Here is a 23154-nt window from a genome sequence, read left to right as displayed (position 1 = left end):
CAAGTTGCTTGAGTTCATCAGGAGGGTGGGTCTCGAGCGTGTGTTGTAGGACATGGCCCGCACTCGGATGGGAGCGCACAATAGATCCTTACACGTGGTCGCGGTGCACTGTTGCCCCCGTCATACAAATCTACAATCTACAATACATATGTATTATGTGATATGCAGATTTTTTGCAGTAAAGTTTAAATTGGATCAAACTAAAACCTGATATTGTTGACTACTTATACTCAAAAAAAATTTAACAAAAAGACCTACACGGTCTCGAGATCTCATTTACAATAGACTATTTAGCCTTTGTTGGTACTTATGATTGATTAAGGGTTCTTTCTGAATTCCTTTATGGGGCCTGCTTTAGAGTACGCATTTAACGTCCGGTCTCCTTTTCGTAATATAGTAGGCTTCTGATATAGTTTTCATACAATTTAATTTATTGTTAGTAACTTGGTATTATTGGGTCGAATTGGTTTAATAGAGAGTCCTTGTAACTTAAAGTTTGTGGTGCTTTTCAATCCTTCGCGTCAATATTGAACTATGGGATGAATAAAATATTGACGCGTACGTTGCGCAAAATTACTTTGCATTCGTCGGTTTTTTGTTGATAATTTCATATTATAAATTTCTTACAAGTTTTACCTGCAATTTCACTTTTATTTTCTATAAGTTGCTTGCTTAATAGTTTTTTTTAGAAAACATAAAAAGTTTTTGTTTCCGGGTATTGATTTTTTTCTTTTTTTTTTTGCATACGCTTGCCACTTACCACCATTACCCCTCATCCAAATATTAAAAAAAGAAATAATTTCTATATTTAGCCTACTGTCACGACTTTCAAAGCATCATTTTTTTCAGCATAAACAAACATTATGCACATACATACATATGTATATATATAAATAATAAAAATATAACGAAAATAGTAATTTTTCCATACACATACATAATGATACAATTAAAGAGGTGAAATCAGCGCCAAATTAATACATAATGAAAAAACAAATCTCACATCATGCGTCTATTTTTGCGTTTTTTTTGTTGATGTTTTTTTCTTCCTAAGAGAGTAAACTATGTCTATAGGTTATGTTTATATTTATTTTTTTTTATCACACATTGTGTTGTATTGTGAATAAATTGTGATCGTGCTTTGCCGCGAGATAATTCGCGGGTTTTTTTTTTTTTTTAATTTTTTTTATACTTAAATTTTTACTTCTTTTCTATTTATTTTATTTGCCTTGTTTTTTCTTCTTTACTATATTCATTTTAATTTAGATATACTCACATTCATGTGTATGAATTCATAAAAAAAGTGCGTACATTAGAAATTTTTGCGTAGATAATTTTTGAGCTACAAATTATGTATTTAGTTGTAGATGTATGTGTGATAGTTTTAGCAAATTGTTTATACAGGATGATGAAGTAATCAGAACATCTTTATGTAATAAGATGATGAATTTGTATAATCCATTGAAAAAAAAACTCAATAATAATTTGAATATTGAATTTGAATAGATTTTTTTGTTTCTTACCCGTTTATCGGATTGATTAATTGATTTTCTTTATGCCCACAACAATTTTTTAAATACTAATTGCTATATTATTTGTTTAAAAAAACCTATAAATATTAATTAATGTAATATTGTTAGGAATATACTCTTCTCTCTTCTCTCCTATTAATATAGTAATATTGTAATCCGTTTCGCAAATATGTTCCGCAACCATTAAATCGAAATTTCTTTCAATTCTTAGCTAACCTCCACGTTTAACCTCACTTAAATGTTCCTTTAGCCTTATTGTAAGAGGTTTCCTCGTTTATCCTATGTAAAATTTGTCGTAATTATTGCATTTTATTTTATGTCATGTAATTTCAATTTATCATTGCCCGAATTTGATAAGCTCCTTAGTTGATACTTACTGCTAGTTTCAGATAACCAGATATATTTTTTAGTTGCTTACTTATCAAATTCGTCGAACGATGATCATGAAACAAAGATGCAAATGTTACTTCTTTTTCCTTCAATAACCTGTTCTTTTTATACAACGTTATCATGTTATCGCCTTCAATTTTTAATTTTTTTTTCCTAATGAGTTTTTTAATAGTTTCAGGAGAATAACCATTTTTGACTCCTGTGACCAGTATGAAATTTTCTTCTGCTTTAAAGTCCACCTTTTCCATCAGTGCAGTTAGCATTCTGATCATAGAGTTAAACGCTACCATCTTCTGTTTCGTTAAACGATTCGATTTTTTTGAGTTGCATCTTTGTGTAGTTATTTTCTTCCTGAAGATGTTGAATAAAATTTTTTCAGATTTTATTTTGCAGAATATATCCAAGAGAGGAAAGACAGCATTTTTCTCCATTCCGTACGTAAATTCAACATTTCAATGTAATTTATAGATATATTTATACTGAAATTTTCTAATTTCTACTTGTCCACTATTGCAAAAATAGTGCACATACCGCAACTACACTCTAGGTATCAGACAGTCCTCGTTCATCTTCTTTCCAATTTCGACATAAATATATTTCGGCAATAAATGATGAAAGTGGGTTGCCCATCTGAAAACCCCGACGTTGTTCTGTACATCTTGTTTCTAAATTTAAATCAGTTCTCTTCCTTGCAAAGCCTTGCTAGTATGTGTCTTAATTTTGCGAAGAGTGCGGCATCAACAAATTATTCATGTCAAATTCCAAAAATTTTTGGAAAAATATTTTGGGAAAATATCAACATTTCCAATAAACATTTTTTACTTTCTTCACTTAATTTTTGATTTTTATAAGTATAAATAATTCTATTTCGAAAAACCACCCTATAAGAGTTGCGACCGCGTAATATGTAAATAAAATATAAATACAAACATAAAGAGTCAGCATATTGATGCACTGCACTGCAAAAATGCAATTGTATGGTAATTTTAATTTTAAACGTTAAATACTAAGAAAAAAAACGTTTTCTTTACTTAGTGAGAATTAAGTTTCTGTTCACTATTATGACCAAAAACAATTTTTTCTGTTTTCTTTAAATAATGCATTTATCGGAAAGATTAAAAAAAATGTTAAATTGAAAATGCAATAAGATAATTACATATATAAACAGGTAATTTTGCTAATATACACTTATGGTTTCTTACCATACCAGCTACTTATACATAGTTAATGATCATGGTGCTTATATGGAAATATTTTAAAATCAAATAAATTAATGAAGGAAAGAAGAAGAAATATAATAAAAACAGGCAACCATGTGATTTATACATACTGTTGTACAAGCAAATTTAAGCTATGATGCCCCAATTTTTTTTCCTCATTCCAATTTAACATGATTACGGGCTTATAACATACTTAGAAAATAATGTTTTGCTTTTCCGGAATCAAAATTTTTTATTGAACGGTAAATGTATTAAACGGTTGCTTTAACGACATGGCAAACAGCTCTGATAGTGGATGCTGTGTTAATTACATTCAAAGATAAAAAATATAGGCAGACACTCGAAGAGGCATTGCTATATTTTGATGTTCATTCTAAGATTGTTGACGAAAAATTGGTTCTAATGTCCGCTTCGCCTTAAGGAAACTGTGAAGCACATACTCTCCGAATTTTTCACTGGAACTATTTCTCATTTAAGACTAAGATTCTTCGAAAAAATTTTTTAATGATTGCGGATATAGAATTTTTTATTTAAATTTTTTTTTATTTACGCTTTTAAATTGAAAAATTTGACGTTTTTTTATAAGAGTAAAACAAAAATTATTCGAAAAAAAAATTAATTTTCAATTCAATTTTTGGCAGGTTGTCACACTAAGTAAATAAAAAAAATACGAAAGCAGGAGAAAAAACAATAAAAAATTCATTTTCAGTATTTATGCAGATGAATAAACATCTAATTTAAAAAAAAATTAAAATATTAAATAAATTTTAATCTTTGCATACAATACGATATTTTTTTTATCAGTAAACTTTTATAAGCACGGAAAATATTTTACTCATTGGAACGTATAAAAAGTTTAACCTTTTTCACAAAAACTTAAAAAATTATTTTCACTAAAATTCTCTAAAAATAATGATTTTATCTTAAATCATCTTAATAAATTTGAAATAATTGCCAAATTGGATCACTATTTATCATAAATATTCGAAAGCAGCAAGTAAAATCTGGCTTATATATATAAAGATCATATTATGAATAATGCGCTAACAGCTCCTCACCTTCAGCAAATATTATAATTGACTAATAATTGGTGAGTAGAGAAAAAATACAGTTTTAAAATTATTTGAAATTAAAATCTTTAAGTAAGAATAAATTTTATAAGAAATCAAATTCCCGCAAGAGAAATAATAGCAATACTTATAATATTAGGAGCTATTACTCTATACGACAAAAACTAAAATTCTGACTGCCTATATTGGATGGTATTTCATTCGCTGTTAGTGCAAAACTTAAATGGCTTCTTTAATGGCTTCTTTATTCACCAATGGCTCTCAGGATGAGAATTTTGAGACGACTCAGATGACGACTTTGGAGTCTCCCCCTTTCCACATGCGTGGCTAAATCATATCGGTTTGTTAACAAGTGGAGTATCTTTTAGGCAGAAGTTTTCAACATACTGAAGGCATGCGACATCTCGGGGAATCTTATTTTAAACTAAAATTTAAATTAAAAAGGCATATATTTTCCTTTCTTTTTTTATTTCATTCAATATTTTTTAATTTTTCGAAAAACATTTGGGAATATCCGACACAAAATGAATTAATAGCTGTCTGTAGCAGTGGTTATCAATAACATACTTTTATTCAATTTTCTTACATACATTGTATAATATACGATGTATGTGTACATAAATAATCCATTAAAAAAATATTCCAAAACAAAACCGTCTACCAAAAAAAAAAAAAAACAAGAAAAAAACATAAAAATGAACTTAATTTGCATTATTTTATAAGAAAAAAAAAACAACAATAAAAATGACAGAGAAACAAAAATTTAATTCATTTTTTTTGTATGTTTATTTAATATTGCGCGTGTTAAAAATTTTCATACTAAGTTCAAATAAAGTTGTTGCAGAGCAGAGCGGAGCAGAAACAAAAACAAAAACTTATTTTTTTTTTCGGCTGTGCGGCTCAAAAATATTTAAAAAATTTTCAAATTTTAATTTCATGCTCTCAACTGCAAAATGAAAAAAAAACAAGGTAAAAAAAATAAAGCTCATTGCCGCGCAATTTAATTTAAAACAAAACGAATGTTTCATATCAAATTTAAAATAATTATAAATATAAGAGTTTATACAAGTATTTTATGTGCATAAATATATCACAAACGATCCCAAATATTACAAATAACAAGACACAAATAAAATATCAGAAGTAAAAAAAAAATTCGGAGACATTCCAAGAAATTTAATTTTGATCCTGCCCGACCTTTTTTTCTTTTCTTACTCATTCTTATTATTTAAAAAAAACAAAAAAAAATCAAAGCTAAAAGAGCAATAAAGTACATTAAAAAGCAAAATACAACCAGGATAATGTGATCGTAGTGTTAAAATTGTAATCTTAATTCTCTAAGATGTTGTCGATCAGTTCATTCAACCTAATTTTAATTTCAATTTTATTTTTTTGAAAACAAAACATTTCTTAAGAAATTGCTTAAGAGAAAGCCAATAAATTTTTTTTTTTTAAAGTACTCCGTACTTTAAAAAAATGTATTAATGAATCTCATAAAGCCACTTGGCATCTAAAAATTAAACTGATATTGTCCTCAATGATTAGTGAAAATAATTTATGAAAAATTTATTAAGTATTTTTTTTTTTTGTAATTTTTCTAACGATCATGAGAAAATGAATATTCTATCCACTCTTATCTAACTATTTTTAAGGAGATTTTAAAATATCGAATATTCTAGTAACTAAGGTCCTATTGTTATATTTCAATTTCTTACTTTTTTTGTGTAGTACTTTTTCTTGTGTCCGAACAAACAAAAAATAATAACATTCGACTAAACACAGATTACGTTAATAATAATATTTTATTTTTCCAAAACAGATAAATACATTTTCAAACACATAAATTAAAATTGATTTTCTTTATCAAATCTCAGAGTTAAGAGTATTAGAAAGTTGTTTCCTACAGTGTTATTGCTATTTATGCCCATAGCAAATAATTATTAACAATTAGTCTAGTAAAAAAACAAAAGAATCTCTCAGATGTCCTTCACAATACTTATCGTGTATTCTTTAACAATATAATCTACCTGTATAATTTCATTTTGCATGTCAAAAAAATTTTTTTTTTCATAAAAATTTCTCGAAATAAATTGTGAATTGTGATGTAATAATGAAATTGGTAAGGTTGTGCATGTATGTATAAAATGTGCGCCTACATTTTTTAACTCAATTACTGTTTTTCTTTTTTCCTGATTTTAATTTTCAATTATCATATTCTTTTTTTTAACATTAAATTTAACCTAATTAGTGAGAAATTCAAGTAAAAATTTTGTCATTGCACATTTCACTTTTTTGTTTTCGTTCCGTTTTTGCTAAATATTGATGATGATGAGGGCATTTTTCAGTAGTTGAAATTTTTTATTTGCTATTTATTTTTTTTCTTTGATTTTTTATTTATTATACTTTTACTGTTCTTGTTATTTTTATTTATTTTTGCTTATCTTCTCGTTTTTTTTTTCACTTTTTCTATAAATATGTATTTTGTCTGTCAATTACTTATTATTGTGAATATGCAATGTGTAAAATTAAAAAAAAAAAAACAAAACGCAAGCATTAAAAGAGTACAGCAACAGTGAATTGAGTAGATATAGGAAAGAGCACAACAACTAAAACAAAAATAAAACATTGTTGTTGATAACAAAGAAATTACACAAAGAGACCATGACCTATAAAATTTACAAAACAAAAAAAAAACGCAGAGAGAAAATTAAAGAAATAAAAATAAAAAAAAATAATAAAAAGTTGACATAAATTATGTAAAATTACATAAGGGCAGCTCAACAGTATTACACACTTAAGTATATTTTTATTGTAGCCGTGTTATTTTTCTTTTCACATTTTATTTGTGTTTTCTTTTATTTTTTTTTTCATTTCCGAATTTGCTTTTTATTGTTATTAATTTGGCGATATCAGCGGTGTTTTACACTTGAATGCACTTTCATGTTAATATATATGTATACTTACACAATTATTATCATTTTTGATAATCATTAATAAAAATTTACGATGCAAATATGTACATTGTTATGTACTTACAACATGTGTATAAATATTAAATGCTAGTTTTACAATACCTTCAGTGGTACATGCATTTGCTTAACAATAAATTGTAAATTTGTTTTTGCAATTTTAGTATATGCAAAAATCTGTTATTATACACGAGATTTTTTTTATACTTACATATTTTGATCAAAATTATTAATTAAAAGTTATGAATTTGCAGTTTTATAAGCATTTTTTCAAAAAAAATAAAAAAAGATAAAAAATAAAATAATAATATGTAATTACAAAAATATTCATATAAATATTTCATTTTACGATAATTATATTAGCACATAATAAGCATTTTTTGATTTCATTGTACATAATATTTTAAAATGCATTAATGTGAGAATAACTTATATATCTAAGGGCCGGAGCTTTTTTGCGGGATTGGATCAAGTAAAATCTGTGACGTGTTAAGAAACAAGAAATGGAGGAGAAATGGTTGAAGCTATAAAGAGTTCGTCCTAGATTTCGACAAACAAAAGGTCTTTTGGCCAATTACTATTACTAGCGCTTTGAGGCGGTCATAACGATGCCGAAGAATCATGTGAGAATTGTCATGGCTTTTGACGGAACATTAAAGGCATAATGTAACTGGGCTCAGGGATTGATGAATCTTGCAGGTTTAGTAAGGGAATTGATTTCAAAATTCGAAGAAGAAATTTTATCTTCTTTCATTTGATAAATTTTTAATGGGTATTAAAAATATATTGGGACATATAAAAAAAATTAATTAAAATTGTTTTAAAATTAATTAATTATTAGCAAAATTATTAAAAAAATATTTAATTTTCCTTCATAAAAATTTTATAGTCATAGAATTATATAGAAAGTCAATAACAATATAAAATTGTAATAGTGCATTTTTGCAAAAAAAAAATACTTTTAATACTTATTTTAATTAAAAATAAAAACAAACACCAAATTTATTTTTGATAACATTTTAACCTTAGTATAAGAATAATTTTAGCATTTATTTTGCAAAAGTTCAAGCACCTTATCTATCTAATCAATATTTTTATATTCATAATACCTAATACATTTTATTTTATTTTCATTAAAATTAACAACAAAATGAAAATTACTTAAATTTTTTCGCAATTTTTATAGAACCAAAAAACAAAAGAACAAAAATAAATTTAATAACATTCAATTCTGCATTTTATTATCATTGCAAGATAACATAAGTGACATATAAAAGCAAAAACAGAGAATAATTATTCGCAATTTATTTATTACGTTTATTAAATATTTGAAGAACAATATACGAGTAATATGGCATGAACAAGAAAAACAAACCAAAAACACAAAAATGAGTAAATTTTAATATAAAAAGTAAAAATTCAGAACAAAGTAACCTTGAACTTTTATGTCATTTATACCGATACCTTATACATATACAGACATACGCATGCATACAATGTAACAATGTTTAATATTTAACGATAAAAGCTTTATTAATAATTTTTTGACCGATTATTATGGTAAAATTTTAAAGATAAATAACAAAAAAAAAATTCTTGATATCTTATTTACTCATAATATCTACGTGTAAATAACTCCAACTCAAAAGAATATTAATAAATTTATATAAAGTTTAAAATATTATCTTAATTGTTCAAAGTGTTCCTCTATTACTATACTGGTATTGAGTGCAATTACTAGCCTTTAAAACATATTAAGAAAAAGAGATACAAGTTATGACAATAAACAATTGCAAAATTAGAAAGGCCGACAATCTGCACTTATTTATAATTTTAATCCGAATCAGGAAAAAATTTTAGTTTAAACCCAAAATATTGTCTCGAATTTGTCATAACTATACTAAGATGCGTGATTTAAAACTTGGGAACCCACAAAATTAAAGTTTCGTATCAAACATGTTCGCCGTATATTCTTTCGAACATGTTCGTTTTTTTATTTCATTTTTACGTATTCACTCATAACTGAACAAACTTTTAACCCCTACAGTTAACATTTTCTATTTCAAAATTTTCTATTGCAATTCGAATTAAATTTGTTTTAAGAGTGACAGGCGCATATTGATGATATTTTCTTCCTGCATATAGCAACATAGTGTAATCCTACATACATTGTACATATAAAATGTACAGAATATTCTTATCAATTAAATTTTGCATTGTTAACTAAAATTTTTATTTATTTTTTATTAACCGCGCAATTAATACAAAACTAATTTTCTATAATGCCGATTTTAAATACATAATTTTTTGATGAAAAGATTTCAAACACATTTCATTTTCAAAATTTTCATTGAAATTTTAAATATTTATTAGTATTTGTCAAATTACAATAGAAAAGAAGTTCAACTCTGAGCTCTTAAGATTTTATAGCAAAAACTTTTATATTACAAATAATTATCTATTTATATTAAACAAAAAGTAAACTATAAATTTCGAAACAAGTTGTATTTAATTTCAATTTTCATGAAATTCATTTAAATCAGTTTCACTTAAATTTAAATTTCACTTTAATTTTATTTAATTATAGCATAAAAGTATAATATTTCTTCTATATATTTAAAATGACACTCTTGAAAAATATTTCACAAAAATAGAATAAAAAATTTGATACTCTCGCCACAACTACTTTTTATACACGTTAATGTTATATTTTGAATTGAAAGTAAAATAAAATTGAGAAAAAACAAAAAGCGCTTATTAATGTTAATTCAATTCACGGAAAATGATCATGACAAAAAGAACCAATTATAAAGTTTTTGAAAAAAATATGAATTTACTTGTGCGTACGTACTTACATATATTTACAATATATACGAAAACAACGTAAATACTTGTTAACAATAAGATTTTGCATAGATTTTGCAAGAACTATTTCTCTTGATTTGCTTAAACGTTAGGTTCGAGTTCAAAATAAAACTAACTAATTCACTTATTTAAGAAAATAATTCACCTGATTCTCTCCGTTTCATTTATATACAAATTCCTGTTGATTTGCAGAGGACGGCGTCCAGCCAACTACGTTTGTAATTATAAATCATACTTTGATTCTCATTGCGACTTCAACTCTGATTCTAACTCAAATTCTGACTCTGATTCCTGACTCTGACTTTGACTCTGACTCTGACCCTGACTCCGGCTCCGACTCCGACTCTGACTCTAACTCTGACTCTGACTATTTCTCTCGCTTTGACTCTGATTCTGATTCCGACTCCGACTCTGACTCTGATTCTGACTCTGACTCGGACTCTAATCTTGGCTACGACTCCGAGTCTAACTCTAACTCTGACTCTGACTATAACTCTGGCTCTGGCTCTGACTCTGATTCTGACTCCGACTCCGAATCTAACTCTGATTCTGACTACGACCACCGTTCTGCCTTTGACTGACTCTAACTAACTCTAATTCTGAATTCTGAGACCAAATTCAGAACTGACACTTACTTATCTGATTTCGTTTTCAAACCTTGAGACTTGAGACTCCAACCTATTGAATTCAATACCAAACGCGAATCCGACCGATATAAAAAAATTTTTTATTTATTCTATACTCAATTCTTAAAATAAAAAAAATTTCCTGCACTTAAAATACGCACTGATAAAGTAAAGTATAAGCACATCCTACAATTACGATAATAAACAGTTAAAATTGCAAAAAGAAATTCAGCTACTCATTATAATTTATTCGCCCTTTAGTATCCTTCCTCTAAAAAAAAAGTTTTTTTAGCTTCAATTTTACAGTAAACCAAATATTTTTGCTGAAAGGTAAAATTTAATTATCAAAAACGTAATTTGAGCATATTACGAGTATATAACTATTTTATTTATTTCAGCTTTTCATTTTTCTGTTAATTACAATTAATAATAATTGTTGTGATGGAAAAAACAAAAAAGAACTAGTTTTTTATTATGCAACAACCTATGAGAACAGAAAGAAACCAATGAAAAAACATCAAAACTTCTAGGAACGAAGGAAAGTCTGTGTATTAATAACAAAGTGTAAGTATTTTTTATAACGACTTAAACACAAAAGAGTCACAAGCACTATAGTATTTTAAATAAAAATTTTAATTACAAAAAAAATTTTAAACAGATTTCATAATGTCATTAAAATAATTAAGTACTTACAACCTTTTTGTGTGTATACATTACAAATATAATTAAATTTATTAATATAAAAGGCGAAATAATTTAACATAAATTTATAATTTTAGTGATTTTAGTGAAGGTAAATATAATGAAAAAAAACTAACCGTTGAGGTATTAAATGTACAGCGAGATATAAAAAAACAAGTGTTATACCTACTCGTTTGACCTAACACTGTTTACTTTTTGTATTAAGTAACAAAGGTTTCAGTGCAATTTTAACCAACTGAATATTTAATCTACAACACGCGAATCTGATTTTAAAATTTATTTTACTTTAAGCTACAAAAATGTTAAAGCCAGAAAATCACGCAGAAAAAGCTCCAATATACATATATCTCAGTTTTTGAATAAAAATTCTTCGAACTTAAATATTGCGATTTCCTTTAAAATTATAATATTTCTGTTAAAAAAACAAAAATTCACTAGAAATATTAAAGCCCTCCTGTTAATTTAAATTAACCAAAGCCCACCAATCTAGAGATCGAAATTGATAAATTTGACTCAGATTTAAAAGATTTGGCGTAAGTAGATTTTTTAATTACAAATAGGTATGGTAATTAAATTTTTGTGTATCTAAAGTTTTAGATTCATCGCATCTTATGAGTAATTCATACTCATTCAACCTCATCACCTCATGAAATTATAAAAAACAAAACGCTTATTTTTTGAGTTTGTTTCTTATTCTTGTTCTTCTGCTTTCTTGTTTTTGTAAAATTGAAATAAATTTTAATAAAACAAAAAATAAATTTTTAGATGTATGTATGTATGTCAAACAGAAATTTATAATCTTAAATATAAAATTTATATTTGTTAAATTATGAGTTAACCCCCATGACTTTTTTGTTTTGCAAATAAAATATAGACAGGTAAGAAAACAACAGTAATAAAAATAAAATAAAATTAGGATGGTTTTATATATTAATTTACATGAATATATACTTGCACATACTCCTGTATATCCTCTCCTTAGATCAGAAGCATTCTAAGTCGCATTTTGAGCATCTTTCCAGAGAGAGTAATTAATATGGCGTATATGATTACTCTCTTCTGCAGCACAAAATTAAAAACTTTAATTTTGCGTTGAAATTGAATTTTTTTTCTCCAGAACAGTTCTGCATTAAAAAAATTTTTACTCATAATGCAGCAAAAATAACAGCAAAACCTAATGAATGACCAAAAAAAAAACAGTTTTGCTCAAAAGTGGACTTAGAACAATTCTGATTTAAAGCGATCCAATATAAATTTCTATATAATTTTTTATAAGCTTATTTTATTCTTATTATTCATTTTTTTTTAAAGCGCATCATAATAAATTGGCTGACGTACGGATAATAAATATCCATAAAAAATTTGAAAATTTACTTTTCTTTCATATAAATCTTCATATAGGTATATAAAATATTTTTACAATATACTCACATACATATATATGTATAGTTGTATAAGTACCCATATATTAAAATATTATAAATTAAATAAGAACAACAAAAAAACAAAAAGAAAATTTAAATGAAAACGCCTTAATTTTCAAAGTCATATAAAGTCAGATCGCCTATGTACCACTGCTGCGATTCCCTTAAAAATATTTATTTTTCTTCTATAAAACAAAAACTTTTTGAAGAATAATTTACAATTATTTCCAATATTTTTATTATTAAATTTGTGTAGAATAATGCTTTTATACCATTATTTCAATTTAGTTGATTTTAATATTCAATTAACTCAAGTTTTCTAAATTCTTTTTAATGTTATACTTGTATTATGTACAATAAGTACTTACAACTACCAAATCAAACAAATGGCTTGTAAAGTAGCACTGTTACCTATAGAATAAGTATTAATAATAATTTTTTTTTCTATTTTAGTTGATGTAAAAGTTTCATATACAGAAACACGGATGGTGGGACGAACAAAACGAAATTAATGAGAAGTTTTTAAGGAGAGCACTTTTTCTATCAATAATAAGATAACTCTCTTTATTTTATATTATAATGAGTCTAATGATCGGTCACTAAATCAAGTATCCTTTATAATATGAGACCCTTACTACTGCAATCTCCACTTTAATACTTTTTAGATTTAACTTTCGACCGTCTCAAACTCCGAAAATTCAAAAAATACATTTCTAATTGGTAATTAAAACACATGGTTGAGAAACCGATTTCAAACTCGAAGCTTCAATTCCAGTACTCGAGTTCCATTCGTTTAATTCAACATTTCGATTCAAAATTTTCGGCCATTATGACTCCGAATCTCCAGCTACAACCAAAACTCCGAATCATCGATTATTATCAAGAATTGGCGACTCAGATTTTTTTAACTTCGACTATTCGATTTGGACTCTCATTAAATTTAGCAAATTTTGTACTAAAGTTGAAATAAAAAATTAATTTCACTAGAACATTATCATAAATTTTAATTTAAATATATAATTATCGAGTATATAACCTAAAATACATACACACATAATGATTAAATAAATTCATTATTATTTTATGATTTTTGTTTTTTAAATTAATTTTCATTTTCTTGTTAAATTAATTTTCATGTTTTTCTACTTTTAATTTTAATTTAGCATGTACTTGCATACATATACAAACATAGGCTGCATATAAATTATTATTATTATTCATAATTTTATTATTCAAAGCACAAAAGTTTTCTAATTTCCAATACTATATTTTTTATAATTTCTTATAAAATTTATTTTCGCCATTTCATTATTGTTTTTATTTTTTCTTTAATTTTCCATTAATGTTTTCTGATGCTTGTTTTACTGCATTTTTTAAGACTTTTCATTATTATTTTATTTAATTTATAGGAATACATAATTAAATTCTCACACAATTAATAATCACGCTACTTTATTATTATATTTAAATAAAAAGTTGAAAAATGTTTAAAATTTTCAAAAATTGCATTTTTCAAATAAATAAGAAAATATTTTTATATTTTTCAATAAACTGATGTCTAAGTATTTAAGAGTAAATTGTTAAACAACCTACGAAACTGTTGAATGAAATCTACTAAAATGTTGACAGGGAGGCGACGATCTCAAGGCATACAATCTGACAGTTGACTTATTCATTTTCTTACTTATGATTGATTCAGAATCAGAAATAAATTGAAGATTAAGAAAGAAGAGAAATGGTATACTTGTGTACGAATAGCATCGCTGTTCCTACATTTCCACATGGTGCATGATAATTAAGATGTAAGTACATTCATTATTATAATAGAACTTAAAGCATATAAATCATAATGCTCAAGTTCCTTGTGAAACAAAAAAAAAATATGAGAAATTTTTGCAATTTTTCTAACAAAATAATTAATAACATTTAATTTAGGTATTTATATTTTTATAAAATTTTCTCAACACAAAACAAATAATATTGATTATCATAATCATATTACAATAATAATGATGATGAGCTTTTTTTTGATGAGTTTTGCTATTATGATCGCCTGATCAATTGAAAACAAAAACAAATTTTAAATATTTTCACATATTTTGTTTGTTTTCTTGCTTCTGCTCGCTCAATCTTTCTCAAATTATTATTTGCTTGTTACTAACGATCGAGCTAGCGGTGGAACAGAAGATAGAAACAATATAATAACGAAAAACATTGAGTACATGTAATTGAATTAGATTAGAAATAGAAATTCAGAAATCTGAAAAAAACTTGTTTCAATTAATTAGCAATTTTATTAATTAAACTATAATAATAATTATTGTATATATACATTTTAATTATTACTTACATTTTACTACACTTATAATATGATTACAATGTCTTTAATAATTTACATTTTTAGAAATTTTATTTATATAAACTGGTCAATTTATTTTTTATATTTATTGGTCTATAAAATGAACTTGTTCAGTAAATGAATAGCTGCTGCAGTACAACATTGTAATAATAGTATAATAGTATAGGTTTCCTAATTAATAAAGTATTCATGAAGCGGATAAAAGATTTAAGAATTAAAAATTTACAATAAAATGAAAGCCACTTTCGTTTAACAAATTAATTAGAAAATGCCATAAACAATTTATTTTATCAGTTTTAATTTGTATTCATTTTGAAATTTTAAGCTGATTGCAGAATTTCATATTGATCATTAAGAAATTTTTATTAATATAATAATCATTATTTTGATTATACTTATGTAGAAGACAATAACGTAATAAAAATTATTTATTTACAGTTAAATTTAACAATAATCCTGTTCAAAAATATGTTGCCTAAATGTACATGCGTTCGGAAAATTCCAAACATTAATTTAAATGGATAAACAACGGCAAGTCTTAATTTCAGAATTTATGTGTCATTATAAAAAAAAAAAACTTTTGACAATAAAATTCAAACTGTTACGAGTATAACCACAAAAACAGAAAATATTTTAACTTTTAAATATGAAAATCGCAAAACATCCATACTTGATTGTATGTATGCGAGTTTGACTCTATTAAATAATATAACAATTAAATTGTATTTGAAATTTGACTTCTAACTAAATGTAGATTATTTATTTTAAAAATAGAAAAAGTTTTACCATAAATTGATGAACAATAGTTAAAATCATAATAATGGAATGAAAATAATTATTATGATAAAAAATATGAAAAATCATAATTTTTAATTTTAATAATTTAACAAATTATTGTATAACAGCATTACAAATTAATTATTATTAAGAGTTTAGAACAAAATTATAATAGAAAATTACAAAATTTTTCAGAACCGGTAGTGAGTTTTCATCTAGTTTTTCTATTCTCTTACTTAATTGTTGCTAAAACTATAGATTTATTGTGAGAAAATATTATCATAAAAATTTAAAAAAATGACGTACAATTCAGGTTTGCGAGATTTCAGTACATACTTTATTCAATTAGTTCGAGACACGATATTAAATTATGCTTCATTATCATTGAATCGAATATAGATAAGGGGTTTTGATATTTTTTAACACATTTTCTATTCTAATTTTATTCATATATATTCTTTAAAACAAATAAAATTTATAATATTTAATTGAAGTACAATAAACTAAAAACATTTTTTATACCAACAAAATCTTAAATTTTCAATAATAAATTATGCTTTTATACTATTATAATTAATATATCCTACATAATATTTAACCCTGAAATGTCAACTTCAAAACAAAAGTAAAAAAAAAAGAGACAAGATACATTAAACATTTCAGAAAAAAGAGAAAATAAATAAACAAAAAATTTGTGAAATATTTGCAAATATTTTCTTAAGTAAAGACGGGCGGGCAAATTTCTTTTTTAATTATATTTTGTTTTATTTATTTATGTTTAACATTTATATAGGAATTATTATGTTTATAAACATATTAGCTGATAGTTATCCGCTTTTATGTAAATACACATGTTTGACATTTTAATTTTTCATAAATAAATCATATTTTTCTTTAAAATATTTAGGTATTAATAAAAGATGTCAAAGTATTTTAATAATTTAAAATTTCTGATTTTTAAATTTGATTTCAACAATATATTCAACACTAATTAAATTTTCATGAAATATTATTTTGAATATGAAAACTAGAAAACAGAATCTGATATCTCTCCTTCGGGATGACATCAGAGCTGTACGGAGGGATTATAACTGGGCACTATGTCATTGTCGATTGGTTTTGTTGTCGATTTGCTCTATATGTACATGTACATACATACATAGATAAGTAATAGAGGTTTTTGGAAAAGTTATTTTGGTTAGTTCTGGGACTGAATGTTGAAGTTTGCCAGTCAGTTTTCTAATCGTCGAAATCAATACGAATTCATAAACGATTCTGACATTTACATATACACAAGTATTTATTTTATCTTGTCACTTATACTTCAGTAAATTACATATTTAATTACAAATTATGTATATAAATAATTTCAAATAAAATTTTAAGTATACACGTAGCCACACAGCCATTTTAGTTAGACAAAATTGGAAAAATAATTTGAAACCGCAATTCCAGAACAATAAATTATACTTATAAATGACATTAGTGTAAATTGTACTTATGCATATGTATATATATATACAAATATAACTAAATATGGCTACATTTACCATAAAACCGCATAGCAAAACTTTTTTTTTTGCTTTTTTTCAATTCTAATATTACAATTTTTTCGCAAATGTTTCAGTTAAATAAAATATTTAAAGCCATCACAACATACAAACAAAAGAAAACAAATAAAAAAAGAAAAAAAAAATATTTTGAAAATTCGAAACTAATTACGAACAATAATAATGTTTTAATATTCTCGACATTGAAATTAAAAATTTCACATAATAATCAAATAACAATATTATAATAAACAATATTACTTACATGAATTATATGTGTACATAGATACATTATATGCGAAATTAAAGTGAAAAAAAAGTAACCATTTCATCTGCTTCTTTGGCAAAAACAAAAAGCGACATAAATTGAGAATGGCTTAATAAAAGTGACATTTAAAATAGCTATTTGCAAAGAAAAGAGCATTGAGTATGCTCAATAGAATCATGCTCAATAGAATCAAATGAATAAAGTCATGGGTGCTGCTTTCTACTGTTAAATAATAGAAGTGCAAAAGTTTAAAAGCTCTACATTTATGCTGTACATGAAGTTTTTAAAACTTTTTAGTTAAAAATTTTAAAGAAATTCATGAAACCCCCCAAACTCCAATAAAAATTTTTTAGATTTTTTCATTTTACAGAATTTTTCACTATCGCAAATATAAATGTCAAACATGTCAAGCTCAATATGAGAATAAAAAAGAAAGAATTACCTTAATTTTTCAGAAAAATTTAATTATATTGTAATATAAGCGATAATTTTAGGATTTTCGAAAAAAAGAAAAAGTAATTAAGTAATATTATACGGGTACAATAAATTTAATGAGCCTAAATTTTAAATCCTTAACCTATTATTATTATTTTTCATTTCTAATCGTTACAAGAATCGCAACTAAATAAATATTTTCTATTTCACATCTAAAATTTTTTTGAAATCAGATAAAAAATGAAATGAAAGAACAACATAATGTGAAATATGCAATTCAAATAAGTCATACTGCAATTTTTACACATTTTAAACACTAAAAACATTATTTTTTTCAGAAATTTACATTGTTCCATTAAAATTAAAGTGACAAAATTTCTTATTTTACAAATTGGAAAATGGTCACCTCAAAAAAAAAATAATAAAAATCATAAAAATTTCATAGTAATAGAAATGTAAAAGCTATAGAAAAGAAAAAATGTAACAATAGAAAATTGTAAAATAAAATTTTTTTAAAAGAAAATTGTAAATAAAACAAAATTATTATGTTTTCATACATTCCAACATCAATAAATAACACATTTTATATACATATATGCATAAACAATACCATATACACATACATATTTATTCAGAAAGTAAAAATGCAATTATTCCGCGATGAAATCGATTTCGCTTGAAAATTGTTGCAAAGATTTTTTTCATTTTCAATTTTCAAATTAAATTGTTTTTGTTTTTTTTTCCTCTTCTCTTCTTCTTATTATTATTACTTTTTCTTATTTATTTTTCCCATATGTAATCTAGAATGCCAATACCAAAGTAATTATTAGACATAGAGGTAACATAACAATTACATTATATTTTGTAATTTATACTTATATTAAATAGGTACAATGATTTTTTTTATGACGATTGCTGCAATAATTTCAACGATTACTTAAAGGGAACTATCTAACTGTCTATGTAATCACAAAGATATAATAATTAAGTAATTGAATAAAAATTATTTATTAAGTGGGTAGATGAATAAAATTTCATGCAAAACTGTTTGATTTTAATTTTTTTGTTTCGCATTTCTTCTATTCAATAATAATGACAATTACAAATAACTACAATTTAATTAACAAAAAAAAGTGAAAATTCCCACTAAGTACTTATAATAAAATTGACAGTGTTCTAATAATTATTATTTAAAAATTATTTTTAATGCCAGATGAACTTTAAACACAATCAATTAAACAAAAAATTTTCTTGATTAATTCAGCACTTTTTCATTTATTTGGCGTTTATTAAACAAATTGTTTTGCATTTTTTTGTAAAATAATTAAATTTTGTTAAAATATTAATTTTATGCGCAATACACCATGTTAATTATAAAATTAAAAATTTCTATTTATTAGATAAAATTACAAATTATTTCTAAGAAAACAGAAAATATTTTTCTTTTATTTTTATTATTTAAAATCACTTTTTCAATTTTTCAAATCGGCACTCTGAAAGTCACACAAATTTTATTGTATTTTTTTTATTAAAAAAAAAATTTATTTTTTAAATAAATTTTACTAAAATTTTTTTTCAATTTTTGTAATTTTTAAATATTCTTGTACCATTAAAATAGCGAAATTTCTTCTCAATAAACCGAAAATCAACAAAAAAAAAAAACAAAGACACGGAAAAAAAATTAAACTAAAACTTTTAATATAAGTAAAAGGAAGCAAAAACAAAAAAGAGAAATAAAAGCAACAATAAATGACGGTTTGTGTGTGATGACACTATTTTGTTATAATATGTATAGCGATACCGATGCGATGACAATAACGCGAATTTAATTCAACCGACACTGCAAGCATCTCAAGTTCAACTAAAGCTTCTGATTCTAAAAAGAAAATAATAAAAGAAAAGCAAAAAACAAAAACGAAGAAAAGAAAAAAAAAGGAAACAAAACCGACATACGCTCGAATATATACATAGACACATATTTTATATTAATCATGCATACATACAAACTTATATTAAATATCTTTAAATATAATACTTAAATATGGTATACTACATTGCCTATAGTAAATAAGGCAAGCAGCTCTATGTGCAGTACATATGGTTTTTATAAATGCACACCTACTTATATACACGTTATACATATATTTATTATATACATTCATATATTTAAAATATATTCAATGTACCTATATTATTTATTTATTTATTATTGTTATTGTTATTTTTATTTCTTGCGAATTTTGTTTTTTTTTTTGTTATTTTTTTAACATTCGGCACTTTTTATGCTCATTTTTTGTTTTTTAGTTGGGTGTTCGTCTCTCATATAGTCATATGTACATTATGTATAATAAAATATGTTTAATAAAGTACCTATATTGAAAATTATATAGTAGCTCTATGCACAAATATCTATTTAAAAAAAGAATATAATATAATATATATATGTATGTCATAATATGTACAAATACAGTGATTATATCGAGCCGGTTTATATCGGTTCGCAAGAACAGTTTAATAAATTTTAAATACAAAATTATAAAACTACTTAATTGTCAACATTGAAAACACTGTCATGACACATTCTTCTCCAAAAATAAAAATGTTTAAAGTTAATCTTTCATGAAACTGTTATACAATTTTTATGAAACTGTTAAATAAAAAGTGCTATACTTAATAAAAGTACATATGCATATAAATATGCACACAAGTATATATGTATATTTCACTTTTTACAACTATACATACTTTCGTTTTTCAACAATGGGGGAACCGTTTGAAATTTATTTGAAAATCTACCACTGTATATTTCTTTTAATAATTATAATGTTTATATACATAGTAAATTGTATATAAAAATAAAAATATAACAATCTGAAATCATCAAACCAGACAAATCAGTCAGCCAGCCATAAACACAACTGTTTTTTTTTTTATTTCTTATATTTATAGAAAATAAAAAAAAAAGCCCAGAATTTTTTTTATGTACCTAAACATAAGCATATACATATACCTAAATATAATTTTTAATATTTTTGATATACAAAAAATTAATAAAAAGAACATTTGTTTATAAACATAAAAGCTTAGGCACTTTTATATAAAATTTGTTTACAATAGTAATGCATTCGTATGGATGTTGCTGTCATAAATATTTTGTATTCAACAGTAAAAAATAAAATGTAATTAATTATCATGTGAACATACTAGTACCTACATATGTATATTACTTTAATTATGGAAACTTGTTTTTATTATTATAAATGGATGCTAGCACTGAAATGTTTTCAATAAGTATTTTTTATTGAATATTACTGTTATGACAATAAACTCAATTATTTAAAAAAATTAATAGAAGAAAGGTAAATATAATACGTTTGTACATATTTACATTTTAAAATTAATGAGAAATTTTCGTAGAATTGGAAACCCTTAATATTAATAAAAAAAGGAATGGATCTTTGTTTTTTAAACATAATTCCGCTAAGAAAAAATTGCATATTGTAAGGGGCAATTGCAAATCACATAAAGTTATTGCATATTACACGGAGCAACCAGACGTCTGCAATTGTTCCAAATTATTTATTAAATTACTTCTAACTTTGAAAGAAAATTTGGCAAAAGCGAATTTTGTAAAATCACGTTTGTGAAATAGAACGCTTGACATTTTTCAAATGGCGCCGCCCCCCACGACTTTTTCTTCGCATTGAAAACCATTCCAAACACATATCAGAAGAGTGTTTTCCTTACAAATTGAGATGTCGCCTTATATTCCGTACAAGTCGCATATTTTTATTTGCTTTTTTTAATAAAGTATTATAATATTTAATTGGAAAAAGCTGTTATTATATTATAGAGGCTGTTCATTTTTCCTTTTGCGTGCAAAGATATTTAAAAAACTAAGAGCAATTGCTTTAAAAAAACCGATTTACATTGTCAATGCTTCAGCAATTACACACTAGTAATACCCGACAACACGACACAATCTATGTATATCAAAATTTTTACATTTATAATACATTCGTATCAACATTATTTCCCAACATTCTTCCGTTACATTCCAAGTTTTACATATTCATTTTTCTGCCAGACACACAGCCACTTATACTTCTTTAATTTTAGATATATACTCAACAAAATTACACATATACATTTGTAGGTATTTTAATATACTAATTTTGTTAAATAAAAAATCTGAGGAGAATTTTTAGAGAAACAAAATAAACAAAGAAGAGAAAAAAAATTTTTACAAGGTCACCTTATACACGTTCATTTTTAATACTCACAAACATAAATTTACCAAAAATAGATACATAGAAATAGAACTCTACATAGCTTTTGTATAGAGACTATATGTACATATATACATACTTGAAATGTTGTACCTATCTTAATTGAGATTTTATTCACAGTCTTTAAGTAGAGAATTTTTATAGATACTTATTTTATGTTTGGATGTATATGAAAATATAAAAATTTTATATGTGTACTTACTTATTTTAAAAGAGCAAGAGACACATGGTGTTTTTCATTTTCATTTTGTTGTAGTTGTGTTTAAGAGTATATTTATAAGTATGCATGTATATTGTGTAGAATTTCTCCACAACACAAATAAAGTTAATGTAGACCAATAATGTTTTCTTATAAATATTTTAGTATAATTACAATATGTATGTATATACACATAATACATATTCATTTTATTCACATTATTAAATACACTTAATTTTGTATTTATATTCGAAAGAAGTCTAAGTAATGTAATGAATTTAAAAAGAATATAATAAATACCATTGTAGGTATCTGCACTATTCGTGGATAAATAAGGCATATGGATTTAAAAATATATACATATAAACATTATAAGTTTTCATATAAGTTACTATTATGTTATATAGGTAAAGAACGCATAAAGGGAGAACCGTAAAAGAATGAATAGCATTTAATAATTGCACTAAATAAACAATTTA

General features: G+C 24.6%; 1 protein-coding gene across 2 annotated transcripts in view; it reads right to left on the bottom strand.

Annotated features, from left to right (window-relative positions):
- Window positions 1-23154, bottom strand: part of LOC129612730 (protein ultraspiracle) — a 70409-nt gene that overhangs the window by 39852 nt on the left and 7403 nt on the right. The window lies entirely within an intron of this gene.

The sequence above is a fragment of the Condylostylus longicornis genome, unplaced genomic scaffold (assembly GCF_029603195.1).
Source record: "Condylostylus longicornis isolate FDR11 unplaced genomic scaffold, ASM2960319v2 ptg000076l, whole genome shotgun sequence".
Lineage (NCBI taxonomy): Eukaryota > Metazoa > Arthropoda > Insecta > Diptera > Dolichopodidae > Condylostylus > Condylostylus longicornis.
Note: the sequence above shows the minus strand (reverse complement) of the source record. Positions and strands in the feature narration are given on the sequence as shown.